General features: G+C 37.4%; 1 protein-coding gene across 2 annotated transcripts in view; it reads right to left on the reverse strand.

Moving 5' to 3' along the window:
* Positions 1-20,952, reverse strand: part of TMTC2 (transmembrane O-mannosyltransferase targeting cadherins 2) — a 445,065-nt gene that overhangs the window by 255,456 nt on the left and 168,657 nt on the right. The window lies entirely within an intron of this gene.

Here is a 20,952-nt window from a genome sequence, read left to right on the forward strand (position 1 = left end):
CCTGTTAGGAACTGAGCCACAGCCACACAGCAGGAGGTGAGCGGTAAGCAGGCATTACCACCTGAGCTGCACTTCCTGTCAGGTAAGGAGCAGCATTCGATTCTCATAGGAGCTGGAACCCTCTTGTGAATTTCACATACGAGGGATCTAGGTTGTGTGCTCCTTAGTGAATTTAATGTCTGATGATTTGAGGTGGAATAGTTTCATCTGGAAACTATCACCACCCAGTCCGTGGAAAAATTGTCTTCCACGAACCTGGCCGAAAAGGTTGGGGGCTACTGCTGTAAACCACACTAAACCCTATGATACCCACTTCATACCTACCGAGTCTAGTTCTTCAACAGGCCTCTGTTCATCAAAGTGTTCTCACCCTGACTTCAAGGTGGTAACTGACATAAAAGACCATTAACTCCTACTGGAAAAGTTCATACAGCCACAGATTGGTCAATGCTAGGAGACAACGAGGTCAAATTTTTGTATCTATAAAATCCAGAACACTGGAGAACATCTCCTCAACGTTTATTTTGCAGTGAGGAAATTGATGTCTATCTGTGTTGCAAGTGTTCACCGAGAGACAGAGATTCAACCACAGCTAGGACTAGAAATTCCATCTTCCTTTGTGCTCATAGTATGGCACTATGTTCATTTGTTTCTAATTTTTCATTATCTATTTATTTATTTTTAGAGACAGGGCCTTGCTATGTTACCCAGACTGGCCTTGAACTCCTGGGCTCAAGAGATGGTCCTCCTTCAGCCTCCCGAGTAACTGGGACTACAAGAACATGGCAATGCACTTGGCTCATTCATTTATATTTTTAATTACTACTCTTCATCAAGAATCTGTGATAATTCTCTAAAGCAAGAACATTTAGATTCCAATGTCCTCAGCTGGGTATGCAAAACTGTCCAAAATTTGGCCCATCTTTACTGGCTAAACTTCAAATCTCCCTAAATTACATTGATATTTTTACTGTTTCAAAATCCCCTCGTGGTACTGCCCCCTTTATCATACTGTGTGTAAACCAAATTCCTGTCCATCCACCTAATGTTGCCACTACTTGAAATATTCTTTACCTCCAGCTTAAGTTCTATTTTTTCTGCAAGACTTACAACAACAACTCAGTTTCTCCAGGTTACATTAATCCCTGCTTTCTCAAAGTTCACCAGACTTATAACTTGTATCACATGTGAAAGATATCAACTACTGTAAAGGTCAACTCTGAAGTTGTTGAGACCCAAAGTGACACTAAGTATACAATCTTAATCTTATTATCTCACATTTACAGAAGTGAGTTTCACTGCTCCCACAAGAATACCATCTCTGGAAGGGCAAGGATTTATCTATGTTTTGTTCACTGACTTACTATGCTAGCAACTAGACCAGCACCTGGCACAGAAAAGACACTTCATGTCATACGGGTGAATGGGTACATGAATGATTGCACAAATGACTGAATGAATGAACAAAAGAACAAAGAACCAAGACAACAGTCTACAAAGGGGCTGGGGGCAATTTTAGATACACCAGAATCTTAATACATTGATCAAATAGCCCAATCTCATCTGTATAGTCTGTGTACTTATACAAAACAATACAGAGTGGGGGTTCTTTACTCTGGGATTTTTAAAAGTATACATGTGTAGGTGATAATTGTAGCTCTACATTTCTTTAACTTCCACATTTTATGTTGGTGTCACTTGTTTCTTTAGCAGTTTGATTTTGTTTTTTTCTTCTAGTGGGTACTGTATTAATTGGGGCATTAAAACAATGGTAAAACATTTAAAGCTCCTTTGGCAAATAAGGATCATCCTTTACTGTAGAAATAATTTCAAATATATTTTAAATACACATGAACTATGAAGCCAAGTTAAATTCCTTATCCTTAGGGCACTTTTTAATCAATGAAGAACAGAAGAATATAGTGTATCAAGGAAGGAGAGAAGAAAAAGAGGGAGAGGTAAGGGGAGGAAATGAGAGAGGGAGCAAGAGGAGACAGGAAGACTAGATTTTGAATCATTAGACTTGCACGTTCCCCACAACAAGATGACAGTAATAAAATTACATAATTCCTCTGGACATCTCCAGCTCTAAATGAAGGGTCTTAAAATATCCACTTCACTTCCTGGGTCTTTAGGAGGTAAGCTGAAGTGTTAGGATAATTTGTAAACAAAAGAGGTTACTGTTATGAGAGACAAGATATTCCTGAAACAGCAACTGTCAATTATTTGGAAAGCATGCAATTGCAGGATTTGAGAAACTCCTATGTAATCGCATACATCTCTGTGACTTCAGAATGTGGTTTCAGAGAGAAAGTTATTTTTAATTCTTAAATATCTCTCAAGAATCCAGCCACTTCCTAGTATTGTAGTAAATAACAAAATTTAACTTTGATCAATGCAAAAATAGACTAATATATCTTTGCAATGTTCCACAACAGTATTACAGTATTTACTTTCATTACAATTTCTCTAATGAACTTTGATATTTAAAAAAAATTAGTAACCACGGGTATAGCCGAACATATGACTTGGAGAGAAGGTAAGCATCTTAAAATAGATAAAAATTTTAAAAGGCTCACATTAACTGAGCACTGTTAGGCACTTAGAGATGTCTATGTATTAATGCATTTAATCATCAGAAAACTCTAGATTCGGGAACGAAGAGATAAAATGAGGATTTCCAGGTCATACTGCTGTGAAAGCAGCAGGCATTATACTGCTTCATACAGCCAGCAGCCTGATCAAGAAAAAGAAGTAAATATTACAAATCATTCCATAAAACAAAATAAAATGAAAAAAAAAAAAAACCTGAAATAACCTTGAAAAACGCCAATTATAAAGTTACACTTAAAAAGACTAATTAAACAATACTTATTGGAATATATTTATCGAATATTTAGGATTTAAGATTTTGGCCTGATGAGTTTAAAAAACAGGAAAGAAATGACAAATTCGCATTGAGCTTTTCAGATTTCATTACCCAGCATTTTCTTAATTCTGAACCAATAAATCTAATGATATTCAACTGCCCTATGTGTTCTTCATTTGCATGGAAAAAACGTGGCCCATTTTCAAAGAGACATGAAGAGAGATATTAACATCATTAAACTTTCTATTACCTCTCAGCTGAAATATGTCACAACCACCAATGCACTTCTCACCAAGACTTAAAACAAAACAAAACACGGCACTCACTGCCAAAGTTAATCACTTCGTATCTACCTGGAAGGTAAACACTGTAAGAAACACAGTGCCACCCCATCACCACCACCACCACCACTACCAATACCAACACCACCAACATCTCTGGTCAAGAAAGAAGATACTAAACTGCTATAAGATTTACTTCTCCGTTTTCTCTCTCTTTTGTTTTTTTTAGTGTCAGCTCTCCTTCATGATAGAAGTGCTTAACTTTTATACTAAGAGCAATAAATAAATCTGCTCGATATAGCTAAATAATTTGGTGGGGAAAAAGGAGGATTAAAAAAATTCAAGTGCCCTAACACTACAAGCTAAATATCAACTGAAGATATATTTTTACAGCTGCTGTGACCTTCTAGAGGTAGTTATTCTTGGAAATCACCTTCTGCTTACTTGGGCTTCCTTTATGGGGTAATTGTTACCAAAGTTTACTTTGTCTGATTATTTTGAATGAATTTAGTATCCAGAGAATAGCCATAATGCTAAATTCAGACGTGGTTCATTTTCAAAATTTTAGGGTAAAGGAGTTTCTACTGACACAAAGTGGGATCAAAGATACCTGCTCATTGTGCTCACTAGTACTCTGATACAATATGGAGTAGGAAAAATTAGTAAAGGTTTTGCACACTCAGGCTCAGCCTGGGCAAATCATACTGCTGTATTTGTTTCCTCAGCTGTAAAGTTACATATATAAAATATATATATAAAATATATATAATATATAAAATATATATATAATATATATAATATATAAAATATATATAATATATATATATATATTTCAGTATTTAAAAGCATATATGAATGATTTAATTTAATAATTTTAAAAGTAAAAGATTAATATCCTCATGACAGAAGTGTTAAAGAGTCAGATAAAAGTAAAAATGAACAAAAAAGTCCTTTGTAAAATGTGTGCAACTTGCATGAAATAGAATTATTCATATTACTAGAAATATACTGTCCTAAACATAATCTCTTTGGAGAGCCTGAATTACTCACACATATGAGTTTAGCAAGTAAGTTATTAGAAATATCAAGAGTCAGCAAACTATAGCCCAGAACACATAACCACACTCTTTGTCTGCAGCATAAACAGCAGGGCTGAGTAATTGTAGTCAACTCCATATGGCCCTCACAGCAAAAAACATTGACTATCTGCCCTTGACAGAGAAAGTATCAGACCTCTGAGACTGAGGATCAAGCATGGCACTTAACAATTTTTTTTTAGGTTTTCTTTTCATTTCTTTATAATTGAAAAAATTAATTTCAAATTATTTGTCAAATTAATTTCAGTATTTAAAAAGCATTATTTTTCTTGCATGGAACAATGAATCAGAGTCAATCTCTAATTGCATGCATAAAATGATTACACAGCTAATGTAAAAATGGCATAATTCCCTATTTTATTCTATATTTGTTAAGAATTAGCAAGTGGGATTGACTCATGGGAGGCTCCATTTTAGATAATCAAGTATTAACTGTCTTTAAGTTTAAAAGATAATGGAAAAGATAACTTCGTGATAAAAGGGAGAAAAGGGGATATTTTTTAAATGTAAATAGATTCCTCTGAATGGTGAAACACAAAACAAATAGCCCAGTACAGTTTGCAATAAATTACCTGGCCTTCAAAAAAAACATTAGCACTTTGGAACTTAATCTTTTGTTCTTAGAAATGAGTGAAAAACATAATATCTACATAAAGAAACCCATCTTTCTAATCAGATTATTTCTAAGAGAGGAAATTATGATTTTACCCAAAAATGGTTTAGCAGTAAAATTATTTTTTAAATTATGATTCAAGTAGAATGCAATTTGACCCTGAAGCCTCCTCAGAAATGCCCATATTAGGAAAATCTCCTGGAGAGGTTAAATGAGTTGTTCACAATTACACAACTAGGTAGTGGCAAAACCTGTGTGAGAACTCAGGCCTCCTGATTAGAACTGCAGGGTTTATGTCACTATGCCATATGGCCATACTTTTCACAGCATGTTCCCTTTTTCTCCAAAATCACAACTCCTCTCAAATGTCTAACATTTTTCAGAGGCTTTCACATAATTAATCTAGAAAAAGGCTACCAGCTGGACGCAAAGGTGCAGGTTCAAACAACTTTTATATAAATCTGATGTAAATCAGCAAATGTCTTAATAGCATATTAAATTTTTATAGAATCGTTCTCCCATAATTAACTTTATGTGATTGCTCTTTTAAAGTTGTTCGGTAGTGAATTTGCCTCTAGGAAGCAATAAGCTGGGCATATTTTAGGATGGCCATTTATTTAAAGGGATAAAAAAAATTCCAAATTCATTCCCTGCTTTAAATGATTGGTTTGTCTGAAAATAATTCCTTTTTCAAATAAGTAACAGAACGGAAACTGGGTTTACCCCAAATTTTACAGTCACCTTTATAATTTATAAAACTCCCCTAAAATCAAGACAATTTAATATTTTAAATACAACCTAATTACTGCTGCATATGTAAGACATTTGTAAAACATCACTCAGACAAGTAAATGGGAAAGAAGAAGAAGCACCCAGATTCGTATTTACACTGTAAACCACTGTTACTCAGAAATCAAGGGGTGTCTGTACCAGACACACAGCCAAGAAAGCAATCAAATGCTAATGTAAGATTCTTACTCTAGAAAATTGCATTTATGTAGGGACCTACAATTTATCACAGTTTTGAAAAAAAAAAAATTAAGAATCCAACCATTGTGACCCATACATAACCCCAAAGATGCCCTGATTACTCAAACTTCAGTGCCAATTTGTTCAACAGTAAACAGACAGCTAAGTGGATTAAAGGCACAAGTGAAAAACAGGGGCTTCACAAGACTTTAACCAGGTTTACTGACCCACAAGGCTTGAGGTCAAAACTTTTCACCACAGATTCTGTTAAACTTGGAAAGTTACACACACACACACACACACACATACACACACACACACACAACTACATCTGTGAAACAGGGCCAAAATCCCTATCCTTAATTCCATTCCGAAATATAAAATTAAAATTGATGGTGATAGTTAATAGTTCTTTGAATACACTAAAAATCAATACACTGCATTCTTTAAATGAGTCAATTTTATGATATGTGAATTACATCTCAATAAAAGTATTAAAAACTAAAAGTCTGACCTGAACTGACATGAGGCAATTTATAGTTTTTATTTATCCCAGTTACTGTAAATATTCATATATTTTCCTGCAGAAATACTAAGTGTTACTTATTGTGAAGTGTTGCCATGTTAGGAGTGTTATTTAATGCAGGGTTTATGCACTTTGTCTTTGAATAGTAATTTCCTAAAAATCAAAATCATACCTGACTGGCCTCATGGTTTTTGATATTGAATCAGGGAACATGTAGGCCTTTTTTATATAAATAGGGGAAAGCTCAGATATCAAAAGTCTTTATGATCTTCACAACCCACACAAGAGAGTCAGCACAATTTAGGACACCATTAGACACATGGACACCCCTGGACATCAAAATATTGCTAGTCTAAGCCATTTTTTATTTTTTATGAAATTTGCAGGAAAACATTTTATCTGAATTACAAGGAACCTCTATAATGCAGACTCATTATTTCCCGCATAAAGCAACGTGGGAAATATTTTCCCGTATTAGCAATGCACTGCCTGTCAAGAACACATAAATAATATGGTTGATTAGCAATGATGCAGCAATATGAAATTCAGAAACAAACCAAATGCTTCAATGTCAACTGAATCCAGATAATTCTTGCTTGCATGCTTTTGAGAAACACCACGCAGAGTAGGTGAAATGCACAGGCACATAAGAGGCAAACTTAGTCAAGACCAACCTCCAGAGTGTATGCACAAAGCTTCTCTTTGAAGTCTGTTAAATGTAGGGCAAGGCCACAGTAGAAATGGTATGCCCCTGCAGGCCAATGTGATGCTCAAGCTCAGAATACGAATGTCTGTTTCCCTTCTGGGACAGAGGCATGCCAAAGAAAAAGACTGTCCAGTCTCTGGTCTCAGGGAGGCTTCCAAACCAGTTAGAGCCTAGACACACTCACACATGCACCAGTACTGCTCATCTAATAGTCTAATCATCTGGCTGTTTTTTACTTTGAAACTCAGTCTTACTGTATACTAGGCAATTGCGGGGCAGGGGGGTGGGGGCGTTGTGGTTCATTCAACTTTTTTGTAATAGGAGTAAAAATAATGAATGCACAAATTATCCGGAGAATGGTTACCACAAAAATGTAAATCCCAAGACAGCAGGTGTTTGTCTATTTTCTTCACTACTTTATCCTCAACATCTAGATCAGTATTTAGAAGACAGTACATATGTATTAATAAATAAATATGAATATAACAAATTTCTCCTCACATGAGAGGCACTGAAGAGAAAAAAAAAAAAAAAGGACACTGACTCTAAACCTAAATGAAATGCACAAGCATGAAATGGTCTTACACACACACACACACACACACACGGATGGGGCAGAGAGAAAATATCCATCATTGTAAATATCCATCATTGTATTTTTAACACACAAAATTAGCTTTTGCACCTGAAGTACAAATTATTTGTATTCAAAGCTACTGTAGATAATGAGCATTGGTCCCAAAGCCAAATGTGAAGAAAAAAAAAAAAAAAATCATCGTTTCTTTGGTAATACTACTTGGATCTTTCATTTTCACTAAAATTGCACAAAAACAGTGTAACAGGAAGACCAGGAGCTTTGGAGTCCGATATTTGAGATGAGATTCTCTCTCTGCTGCGTATTATCTATGAATCCTTAGGCAAATTATTTCACTTAGTAAGCCTCAGTTTATCTTATCTGTATCTCATCTGTAAATGAGGCGAATGCTTTCATAGAATGGAACAAAATAATGCACAGAAGACACATTGCTAGCACACACTAAGCCTTGATAAATGGTGGTTCTCATTACCACCAGCTGTGTGTATATGCAAATGAAAGCTAGTGAATTCAGATGGGTTATTTCTCTTCCTCTTGAACAATATGGAAGTCAGTGCAGCCAGGGAGAAGATTATACTGCAGAATGAAAGAGAATCAAAGACTACAAATTATCCTGTCCAAGAACCAGAAACTTCAGGCTGCTGCTTTGACAACTTAAATTCAGCCCTTTTCTCACTCAGCCAGCCCATTTTTCAATTGGCATCCCCACATTTTCTCCTTTCTTGCCATTTTACCTCTGAAATATATTCAGTTTTGGAGGCATTTTCACTTTTACATTAGGGTTGCCAGCGATTCAAGTGTTCACAAGACAGCAAGAAACTAAAGTCATATTCTGTGGTCAAAGAAACTTGAAGACTCTAGTGGTGGCCTTTTTAAAAATCCCACCGCATTCCTGGAGTTACAAGTAACAGGATGAGTGTCTGCACACACAGATGATGTGCCCAATGCTAATGACTAAAATTTTGCTTCTGAGTTTGTGCAGTGGTGCTGTGTAAGTTGAAAGAAGGTGGAGACTGAGCTGCCCTCCTTTCAGTTCTCCACTTCTAGACCCATCTTAAGTTTGACATCAAAGAGAAGAGGAAGAGACCTCTACTGAGGGATAAACTATTTCAAACAGTAACACCATGTTAGTAAAGGAAATTAACCAAATTAGAAAGAAAAATACACTGTGATTTTAGTCTCTTTGCGTTAAGCTTGTGTAATTTGCAGAAGCAAACATTCCATTTTAATGTGAGCTGAAATCAAGCTGGAGCACTAGGATTACAAAATTCAAATAAAGAGACCCTAACTGAAGTTATTTGAAGTGGGAGGGAAGGAGGAACCTGGGAGGAAGGGAACAAAAAACAACTACCAACAGCTTAATTTCAAGAGGAAGCTTGGAATTATTAAAGGAAAAAAAGAGCACAGGGTGAAATAAAAAGTAGAATTGTAATTAATTAATGATGAATTTGAGTGACAGGTACATGGAAGTCCAATACTAGTCTCTAATCTAATTGAACTGCAAATGGCCAACTGAAAATGTCCATAAACCAAGTTTTTAAGCATTAAAAGAGAAACATGTTTACAGTGTCAAAAGCATTCAACCTGGATGGGGAAGCCTAGAATATACTGTTGTCTCTCCTCTCAACTAATCATGGGCCTAATTTTTGTGGGCCTCAAATTCTTTTTTTTTTTTTTTTTTTTTTTTTTTTAGACAGGGTCTCACTTTGTCACCCAGGCTGGAGTGCAGTGGTGCAATCATGGCTCACTGTGGCCTCCACTTCCTGGGCTGAAGTGGTCCTCCTGCCTCAGCCTTTCAAGTAGCTGGAACTACATACACACCACCACATGCTGCTAATTTTCGTATTTTTTGTAAAGATGGGGTCTCACCATGTTGCTCAGGCTGGTCTCGAACTCCTGGCTCACATGATCCACCCACCCTGGCCTCCCAAAGTGCTGGAATTACAAGTATGAGTCACCATGCCCGGCCTCAAATTCTTTTAAGAGGGGGGTGCTGTGGAGATGGACAAACGGCTTCTAGTATACCATTCCAGCTATAAAAATCTTGGTGTTTTTGTGAAATTTTTATATTAAATGTCATTATAGGAAGGAATCAGATTCTCAGTGTACATCAGTGGGTTCCAAACCTGGCTATTCATCAAAATCACTGGGAGAGCTTTTTAAAAATGTCTCCCTCCTGCCACCTCTCCAAAAATTCTCCCCCCAACTCCTTAAGAACAAACAAAAGTAAGCAGATGAAAAATTTTTATTCGGTGGCTTCTAGTTTTGTGCTGTCAACTCTAGTCTAAAATGATTTCCCCATGAGCAGCTGATGATCATCCAAGTTTGGTATACTCAAAGAAAACTCACCATGAATCCTCAAGTCTTCTTAAAGTAAATGGTCACCCCAGCGACTCGCCCCATGTATCATCTGGCAAGTAAATCGTATTTTTAAGTATTGAATTTTCTGAAATCCAAAACCAATTTTATCTATAGATTTGTCTCAGTAAGCCAAAGTTACCAAGATATAGGATTCTGTAAAAATAATTTGGTCTGAGTGTTATTAAGGTGTCCAAAATAGTTCATGAAACGTTTTTGGCAACCAGAAAACAACAGTATTGCTTTAAAGACAAAACTTTCTGCCTTCTGTTGTCGCTCCAGGAGGTGAGAAAATAAACCACTGAACAACAACAACAACAAAGCCAGATTCAATGTTTCCCTGAAAAGGTTTATTATATAGAAATTCTGGGATCAGCTGTAACAATATTGCCTGCCAGGTTGGGGAAGAATAACCTTTAGATGATAACAGTGCCTCCTTTTTCTCAAAAAAAAAAAAAAAAAAAAAAAAGAGAGAGAGAGACAGAAAGAGAGAGAGAGACTTGAACGCCACAAGCTATTGCAGCTACTGAATTAATATCCCCTATGACAAACCTTGCTAAAAGAAAATATATGGGAAACAGGGTGTTTTGGGGGGGGAAACAGAAAAACCTGTCTCCCCTCCATTCTCAGATATATAAGCAACAGCACCCTCCTGAGCCCAAAGGGGGAAAGAAAGCAGGCTCTCAAAGTGTAAGATGATGATGGCAAGATATTATCAATGGAAGAAAACTGGCATATGTACTTGTTATCAATGTCAATCAAACAAAAGATAAATTATCAAATCATGTTGTTCAGAAGAATTAACCTTGAAAAAGGCTTTTCCTCAGCTTTCTTTCAATTATCAGCACTGGTGAACAGGATAGCAAGCATTCCATTCTTTGCTGATTGACATTTCAGCATGCATTCCATTAACTAGTCTATGTGGTTCTAGAATAGCCACAGCCATGCTAATTGAATGCTCCATAAAATGACAGATAAAAAGATCACTACTACTGAAAATGTTGCAAAAATGCAGTAAAATGCTGACAATTATGATACCTGCTATAAGACAGGGACGTGGCAAAAGAGTACACATTTACTATATTCATACCTAACACAAAACAGCGTAGATATTATATCTCTGATTTTACAGGCCATGTAACTGATGTTCAAAGAAGTTTAGAAATTTCCCCAAGGTCACACAGCTAGAAAATGACCAAGTTTCTATTTAAATCTAAATCTGCAGGCACCAGTCCAATGGCCTTTCCCCAACAGCCTTTTTTTTTTTTTTTTTTTTTTTTTTGAGACGGAGTCTCGCTCTGTCGCCCAGACTGGAGTGCAGTGGCCGGATCTCAGCTCACTGCAAGCTCCGCCTCCCGGGTTTACGCCATTCTCCTGCCTCAGCCTCCCGAGTAGCTGGGACTACAGGCGCCCGCCACCTCGCCCGGCTAGTTTTTGTATTTTTAGTAGAGACGGGGTTTCACTGTGTTAGCCAGGATGGTCTCGATCTCCTGACCTCGTGATCCACCCGTCTCGGCCTCCCAAAGTGCTGGGATTACAGGCTTGAGCCACCGCGCCCGGCCTCCCCAACAGCCTTATAAGCATCTCTGCATGAAAAGATTAGCCAAATACCAAATGGTTGTTCAAAGTAAACAGCAGTTCTTTTCACAACATTAAATATATTTAGCTCTTATTACAATATATCATGAGAGCTTAAGAAGAAACTACACACAATGGATCACATAAATGGGCAAATATTTGCTTAAATCTTGAAATTAGGAGAAATAAGGTTTTCATGTAACTTTGAGTTTTCCACTTCATCAAAGTTATGGAAATGTACTCAAATCATTCATGTAAAACCTTGGTATAATCTTTTTTTGAGTTCTTAAATACATAAAATTGAATTTTGTTTAAATATCCACAACTGATATTGCATTTAATCAAGGTCTCTATAATAAAAGTACTTATTTGTAATTTATATTTAGCAATATTTTGATGGAAATTCAGGATATAATTTCCATGACTTCACTTAAGAACTAAGTCATTTATTTTTTAAGCGCCCTTAATTTTCCCCATTTTATCGCTACTTTTTTAATTTACAGTAATCATAAGCAAAATTGACGACCACATACCAAAACACACGCAACACAGATTCCCCATCACAACAAAGATAAATACTATGATCTCTGCATTTTATTTGATTCCTGAAATTAAATGAATCAACATGTAGAGAAATAAAGAAATTGTCCTTTGGAACGGAAACTGACTTCACTAATCAAGACTATAATTACTGAAGAAACATGTATTAAATTCTGAATTCATGCTATTTCTCTTGATGCAACAGTTATAATCAGACCAACAGAGCATACAGGAGCCATCTGGGTACTGCAGCACTGTAAAGACAAACCCAGAGAACAAGGGCACACTGACCTTCCTACCACCAAACCACCACTGACTTCGAAGATGCTATTCTTCCCTTTTGATTTCTTATTATCCTTTTTCAAGAAAGAAATACTATGACCATTAAGTACAAAATTTGATTGTTTAAAATAAAACAAAACTTATAATCCTATGCAACCTTACCATAGTATCACCTTTCAAATGTATTTGAACCATCAATGCAGTTGACATAAGTCAGTTTTACCTACCTCACCCCATTCGTACCTTTTAAGGAGTCTCTAACGCACTCATGGCATCTGGCTTTCTCTAAAATTTCAATTGATAAATTGACACTAAGTTACAATTTCCACTGTTTTAAGCATTTAAGACAGGAACCTGACTTCTAGGCAATGACAATGGATTTCAAATTTGTGCAAACCACATCATTTTCTGTGAATTGAAAATACCACCTTGAGTATGAGTAACCTGATAGCCATGAGATCCCCCTTAGTCAATTTGATTCCCCCAGGCAGCAGGTATCGAAAATTGAGCTGAGTGATGTAATATGCATCCCAGACACAGTGTTATGAGAACAGCACAGAAGATTTCAATGAGACTCATTATTTATTCATCACAAGATCCAATTTGCGTGTCATTTTCACTGACAGAGTATTGAGTTAACTGGTTGAAATTCAGTGCTGATAGAGTATTTCATTCTGTACTGCAAAAAGGACCCTTTAAAAATGTTTTTTTCTGTCTTCCTGTATGAAACAGTCCAAAACAAAGAGGTATTTTGTACTTGTAGTCATTCACAGTAATATCTGAACATTGTTCATCAAGGTTGGGAGAAGGGACACAGGAGAAAGCTTTTTTTAAATTTTATTTATTTATTTATTTTTGAGACATGATCTCAGTTCACTGCCACCTCTGACTTCCTGGGTCCAAGCAATTCTCCTGCCTCAACCTCCCGAGTAGCTGGGATTACAGGCACCCACCAACTCGCCTGGCTAATTTTGTTTCTTTGTTTGTATTTTTAGTAGAGACGGGGTTTCACCATGTCGGCCAGGCTGGTCTCAAACTCCTGATCTCATGATCTGCCTGCCTCGGCCTCCCAAAGTGCTGGGATTACAGGCGTGAGCCACTGCACCCAGCTGAGAAAGCTTTTAAAGACCTTCATTTCTCTTATGAGGACTGTAGAATAATATGCCATATTACGCAGTAAAAAATACAATAATACTAGTCTTCCAAAAATAAATGTTTATTACTTAATGATAAAGAATGTAGGCCAGGCGCGGTGGCTCATGCCTGTAATCCCAGCACTTCGGGATGCCAAGGCGGGCAAATCACAAAGTCAAGAGATCAGGACCACCTGGCCAACATGGTGAAACCCCATCTCTACTAAAAATACAAAAAATTAGCTGGGCGTGGTGGTGTGTGCCTATAGTCCCAGCTACTCGGGAGGCTGAGGCAGGAGAATCGCGGAAATCCGAGAGGCGGAGGTTGCAGTGAGCTGAGATTGCCTCACTGCATTCCAGCCTGGCGACAGACCGAGACTCCGTCTCAATAACAACAACAAAAAGAATGTGACATACACTGATATGAGACACATTCACTGAATCAGATATAAACTTCAACTCTTGCTTGCGGGAGGATTTTCAGTCTCATCACCAAAGGAACCCTCCCTCAGGTTTAGGAGACAGGTAGGACAGTTCTCCCCCTCCCCCAAGCCCCGACTCCATGGCTACATGGAGCTGACCTGCATATCCGAGGATCCTTCCATGGACAAGCCAAAGTAGGAGTACATTTTGAAACTACACATTGTTTCCCAATATTTTGGGAGCCACAACATACCACAGAAGGCCCCCTATATCACTATATATACCAGGTGGTCTCAATCTACCTTTCATGACTCGTTTTCCTCTATCAACCATGTCCTCTGTGTAACTGCCAAAACAACTGCTCCATGGTCCCCCATCATTTTCTGTGAGTTTTCCTCTGTGTAATGCTCATGCTGTACCCTCTACTCTTCCTCACCTCTCCAGTTATAAATGTCTGTATATTCAACCCTGCAATGTTCTACTCAAATGTCTCTGCTCCAGAAGGCATTTCTTGATCCCCTCAACCAAAAGTAATCTCTCCTTCTCTCAATTCCCCCACCAGTCTCAATGGCTCCCTTATAACCCTTACCACTTCCCAGCTTGAATTTCAGTTCTATATTTACATGCACTATTCTTGACTTCATACTACTCTATAAAGTCTTGGCATATTGGCATGTTCTTTTCGATTCCTTTTTGAATCCCTATATCGCCTAATATGGTGCTTGGCACAAAGATGAATTTTTTTAAATGATACTTTGTGAACAGATCGTTGTTCCAAGTATTAACACTGTAATGCAAGCATTGTAGATGCTTAAAATGGTAGTCAGATTCCCAAATTTAAATTACTTAACTTGAACTTAAACTGCAACTGGAATACAGAATCACCTTAAATCAGCTGAACAAGGGAGCCAGACTGCAGGAATAAAATATCTTATTAATCTTTGACTTTTTGAATTGTAAAATATTTTTGAATCTTGACTTTATTTGTGCTATTATCTGGTTAGCAGTGTTGGCAGCTGTTCAAAGTTTTCTAGTACTACAGGTCATGAATATTAAATACCACAAGTTTACTGGGAGGAAATCCAAATTCATTCGTGAGTGCCTAACAAACAGCCTTACACTTTCAATAAAGCTAAGAAATATTGTGATCAGAATCAGAGCATCTTGCTATATTCTGAATTCGCGCTAAGTCAAGTGTAAGGCAAATGAAAGGAAAGGGGGTCATAAAAGTGGGAATACTACTTGGAGGAGAGCGGCACAGGTGTTGACTATGGAAAATCACAAACAGTAAATATATCATATTTCATTCAGTGCAATTGATATGGGGGTCACAACTTAGGCAAAACCACAACCTAGTCTAGAAACGAAAGGGACAATGCCATAAATGATAACAGATTCCATCAAAACCATCCCCAGCTGCTAATTGAAAAAGCACATGTGGATTCACTATTCAAACACCTGCAGGCTATGCATCTCTATTTGCATGCTCTTCTCTATAGAGAGCCACACAAAATAGTCAGAAGTACAGAAACACTACATTTAATACCTTTAGTGTTCAGACAGTGATGAACTAAAAATCTTTAACAGAATATAAACACACACCCTCAGAAATTCTTCTCAAGATAAACCCTACTATAAATGGTTTGGAAATATGGGGTTGTTAGTTTTGATCTGATCACTACATCTGGATGTAGAATCAAGTTAAGCAACACATAAGACAAAGGTAAACTTCATTGCCCATGGGCAACCTCCATCATTCACATTCTGCTTAGCATTAAAACAAGAAAATTATTTCTAGAAAGAGATGACTGGAAAATCTCAATGTCTCCAATTTTCCCGTATAACAATTTTATTTATTGGAAGAGTCACAAAATTCAATTTTAAGAAAAGGAGATTATCAAGATAATGCACATCTTGGAACCAACTACATAAACTTTAGCAAAACCAAGGTAATCATCTTTAGTGAAATTTTTAAAACATCAAACTAAAAGGGCTTCATTTTTCTAAATTATCTTAGGCTAGTATTAGTATTGCTACGTGGACTTTCAGATTTTTAAAATTTTCCACCTGTAACTGAATAAGTGATTATGTGGCTAATAAAGGGGAAAGAGATGTTTCCACATTAAAACAGTTAACAGATGTTAAATAAGCACAGAAAATGGCCACTAGGCAAGCAATGACTGATGCTGGATAAGAAAAATGTTGCTTTTACTGATTTTATTACCCATGTACCTCCTGGGGTCATGAGAGGCTTGTAAAAAATTTTGTGGGCAGATAAAAGTCTAGTATTTATTTGCAAGGCTAAGTGTATTTCAAGGGCTTTTCCCCCCTTATTTTTTGACCACATAAAACTAAGTGAGCGAAAGTAATCTAAGTAATGCTAAAACAATCATTTAGTGAGAGGTCAAGACAATTTATTTTCCTAACATAAAGGAAAAGGTAAGTGTCTTCCAACCCTACCTTCCAGACCCCACTAACTCAGAAATGAAATTCTCATTGTATAAAGGGGAGAGTACAGGACTTCACTTTAACATTTCAGCCACATATTTTTAAAAAGTAAATCTTAAGTGTGAATTCAATAATTTACTAAGTTCCTACTATAAGCCAGATGCATGGTGAAGGACAAAGATAATGTAAGAAATACATTAAATCCTGAAGCTAAGAACTACGACTACTCTAAAACACTGATTTTTATTCATACCTCTGAAGATTTTATACTTAATGTTTTCTGACAAAATTACTGACAAAATTATAGTTTGTCAGCATTCAACCATATTATTCTGTAAGTCATATTGCTTATCTCAATAAGCATTTGTTACATAAGCTAAATGTGTTAACATTTTTAGCACACTAAGAATAGTACTTGGCAGATATAAATACTGTTTATTAAATACTAAATAAAATATCTACTCCATGCCAAGAACTTACTATTTCCCATATATTTTATCAAAGAAAAATATAACTTTCATATTTCCTTTGCAAAATTGCAAAAGTCTGATGACATGCACATCATTTGCATGAGTCTTATAACATTTCTGGTGATGAACCAAAATTCTTTAACAGAATATAAACTCCCATTCTCTGAAATCATTCTCAAGACAAATTCTGTAAATGGTTTGGGAGTATGGATGGGGTTGTTAGTTTTGGTCTGATCACTACATCCCGATATAGAATCAAGCCTAAGCAACACCCAAGACAATGGTAAACTGGAATCAAAACTGGCCAAATTCAGCCAAGAGCCTTGCCCCTCTGGCCCTAATAATTTCCAGCTTTAAGAGGGCCACATTTTTAGGTTTTCATTACTTATCTGGTTCCCTAATTTGAGTTACAAGGTTAACATTTGTATACTGGAGTTTTCCATTTATATATAAGTTATGTTTTAACAGGGCAAGGAAATCTATCTCATCTGGCAAACTATGATAACCAGGATGCAGAGTTAATTGGTAAGATATTTAAGATGATTATTTTTTAAGGTTGAATGGATCTTCTAAAGCCTTTCAGACTACTTCCTTCAGAAAGAATCTCCTCTAACTCAACCCAGGCATAGAAATCTATATATTTTACAGACAGAATATGGAATTTTCTATAACTTTCATACAGATTCTATGGCAGTGTTTACAAGTCTCACAAGCATGAGATTTTAAATGAAAGTTTGTGCTTAAATCTGCTTACTCCAGCTTTGGTCGATTACTAAGCAGTCCTTATTTCACATGCTGTCAAACAACTGAATGTGTAAAGACTACTAGAAGTTTATCTTAAGAAGGCAGAGGCCAAAAGATAAAGAATCAACATTTCCATCGACATTTCTTCTTTCACTTCAACTAATATGTCTGAGGTATCATCCAAATACTGGACACTCCAGCTAACACTGAACACTCCACAATTTCAAATAATCCTCACAACTCTAGGAAAGAACTATAGCCACCTTCATTTCCAGATGAAGAAACAGATCATGGAATCAGCGCAAGGTTACTCAGCCCTTGTGAGTTAAGATTCTATTCCATATTAGTTTCCTTTCTACTGGGTAGTCAACTGACTTTACCTGTATTTGTTCTTCACACTATCAAAGTATAGTAAAGATTCACTAGATAGTCAGAGATACGTGCTTTAGTCCTAGTGATTCCATCATTTTCTGTGTTACCTACACATCTCTCTGGCTCTGCACACCCCAGGAGGAAATGAAGACAGTGGCAAAGATGATCTATACAGGTCCTTAAATATCTATAAAATCGGCTGGACATGGTGGCTCACGCCTGTAATCCCAGCACTTTGGGAGGCTGAGGCGGGCAGATCATGAGGTCAGGAGATCAAGACCATTCTGGCCAACATGGTGAAACTCGGTCTCTACTAAAAATCCAAAAACTAGCCAGGCCTGGTGGTGCACACCTATAATTCCAGATACTCAGGAGGCTGAGGCAGAAGAGTCTCTTGAATCCGGGAGGCAGAGGTTGCAGTGAGCTGAGATCGCGCCACTGCACTCCAGCGTAGGCAATACTCGGTCTCAAAAAACAAAACAAAACAAAACAAAATCTATAAAATGTGTTATGCCAATGTTCTTACTAAGCTCATTGGCTCCAAATCGAAGAATGACAGAAAGAGCTATGATAGAATAGCAAATATCAGACAAGGTCTTACTGCCCCGACCACTCCCCTTGCTGTTGCCATTGCCTAGCGCTGCAAGTGGTCGCCAAGAGAGTCTGGACAAAGAGCCATCTGGAAACTTCTCAGGACACTGAACCTTCAACAGTATTAAGCTCTTTCTCTTAACATGGAGAACTTCACACTCTTTAGTCTCAAGAGTTCCTTGCTAGTCGTATTTCTTATTTTTGAATCAGCTGTCATGAATAAGGTTGACAAATAAAATACAGAATGCCCAGATAAATTTAAATTCCAGAGAAACAAAGAATAATTTTCTATTGTAAGTGTGTCCCAAATATTATATAGAACATATTTCTAGGAAGGAGTACTGCAGTGGGCAACTCTGCCCTTGAAAATAAGTTTAGAGGACTGAAAATTTCTCAGAGAACTTCATAAGGTCCGACAAGTAAATTCTGAATCATCATAGCCAAATAATTCCCTAACTTATGAGATGGTAAGAAGGAAATTCTGTATAAGAAATCACAACTGGGTGCGGTGGCTCACGCCCGTAATCCCAGCATGTTGGGAGGCCAAGGCAGGCAGATCACGAGGTCAAGAGATCGAGACCATCCTGGCCAACAAGGTGAAACCTCATCTCTACTAAAAATACAAAAAGTAGCTGGGCATGGTGGCACGCACCTGTAGTCCCTGCTACTCGGGAGGCTGAGGCAGGAGAATCGCTTGAACCTGGGAGGCAGAAGTTGCTGTGAGCCAAGACAGCGCCACTGCACTCCAGGCTGGCAACAGTGTGAGACCCCGTGTCAAAAAAAAAAAAAAAAAAAAAAAAGGGGCCGGGCGCGGTGGCTCAAGCCTGTAATCCCAGCACTTTGGGAGGCCGAGACGGGCGGATCACGAGGTCAGGAGATCGAGACCATCCTGGCTAACATGGTGAAACCCCGTCTCTACTAAAAAAATACAAAAAACTAGCCGGGCGACGTGGCGGGCGCCTGTAGTCCCAGCTGCTTGGGAGGCTGAGGCAGGAGAATGGCGTAAACCCAGGAGGCGGAGCTTGCAGTGAGCTGAGACCCGGCCACTGCACTCCAGGCTGGCAACAGTGTGAGACCCCGTGTCAAAAAAAAAAAAAAAAAAAAAAAAAGGAAAAAAGAAATCACAATATTTCACAGGCAACTAATGCAAGGTCCTGAAACAGCCAGCCCTGAGCCTGCATCCTCAAATATATCACAACCACCCTAAGGACAAGGAGCATGAATTACACTTCTAGTTGTATTCTAATAAAACAGTTTGCTATTGTCGATGACATTGTGTTGAATGAAAACAATTACTCTCTAAATCTCTTTGAAAGAATTAAAATTGATTTGAAATTAAGAGCTTGACTTTCAAACCATATGTTGTTTTCAAGCATCAAACTCCAACCAGAGTTTCTTTTAAAGCTTCAGCATTTAATTGAAATCACAAAAGAACTTCATTAAGCCCTTAATACTCTAAGTGAAAAGGTTAGGCTTCCAGCAGAGTAAAACCACAGCAGAGATCACTCTGCTTCTTAAGTGGAAAAAAGAAAAGGGGGCATTTAAAAAAATAAATGTTTCGAATTCCATTTGCCTCAATTTGTTTTTAAATTTCTTCTCAATTTAAATAAAATTAGCAATCAACGGTAAAAAAGTATTCAAAACTAGGAAAACTTGACAGTTTCCTCATAGCCAAGTATCCAAAATCTTAATTCCTCACTTGTGTCCAAAAGATAGGCGGGAGTCTGCCTAAAATATGACCAAGGTTTGCAAACCCTGGCCCAGTTCAGTCTTCACGTCAAAGTTAAAGCAACCATGAGTTTATTCTGAGTGAAGCAGGATGGGGAGATGGGAAGGCAAATTTCTCAAGATGCCCCATCCCCTCAATGCTTCTCCTTAATGCTCTAGCAGAAAACTTCGAGTGTATGGGGATCCTAAAATGCTTCTGTGACCTTCAAACAACTTTGCGCTGGATACCACTAAGGGAATACAGGAGAACAAATATTATGCCCTGAGGCAAAGGTCTTAATTGGTCACAGGGAGAAACTCAGTAATAACCCCTTTCTGTTTTGACTCTTCTATTCTTATGCACTATCACGAGGAAAAGGTGAGTATGATTCACTGTTTAAGAATTTGACTTCCCAGTGCACTGAAGGGAAGGATTGTTTTCCAAAGTCAACTCAGGAAAAGTAATATTAACAAATGGCAGAGGATTTCCCCTGTGAAGCCTAGCATCTAGCTCTATTATCAGCCGTGTTGTTTTTTACAAATACACATTACAGACAATTTATCAGATTATAGACAATGTGTGCAGAAATACAGAAATAAGAACTCAATAAATCATAAAGGTGCACATTCTTTACAAGGCAAAATTAGTC

The sequence above is a fragment of the Trachypithecus francoisi genome, unplaced genomic scaffold (assembly GCF_009764315.1).
Source record: "Trachypithecus francoisi isolate TF-2019V2 unplaced genomic scaffold, Tfra_2.0 Lachesis_group11, whole genome shotgun sequence".
In the NCBI taxonomy this organism is placed as follows: Eukaryota; Metazoa; Chordata; class Mammalia; order Primates; family Cercopithecidae; genus Trachypithecus; species Trachypithecus francoisi.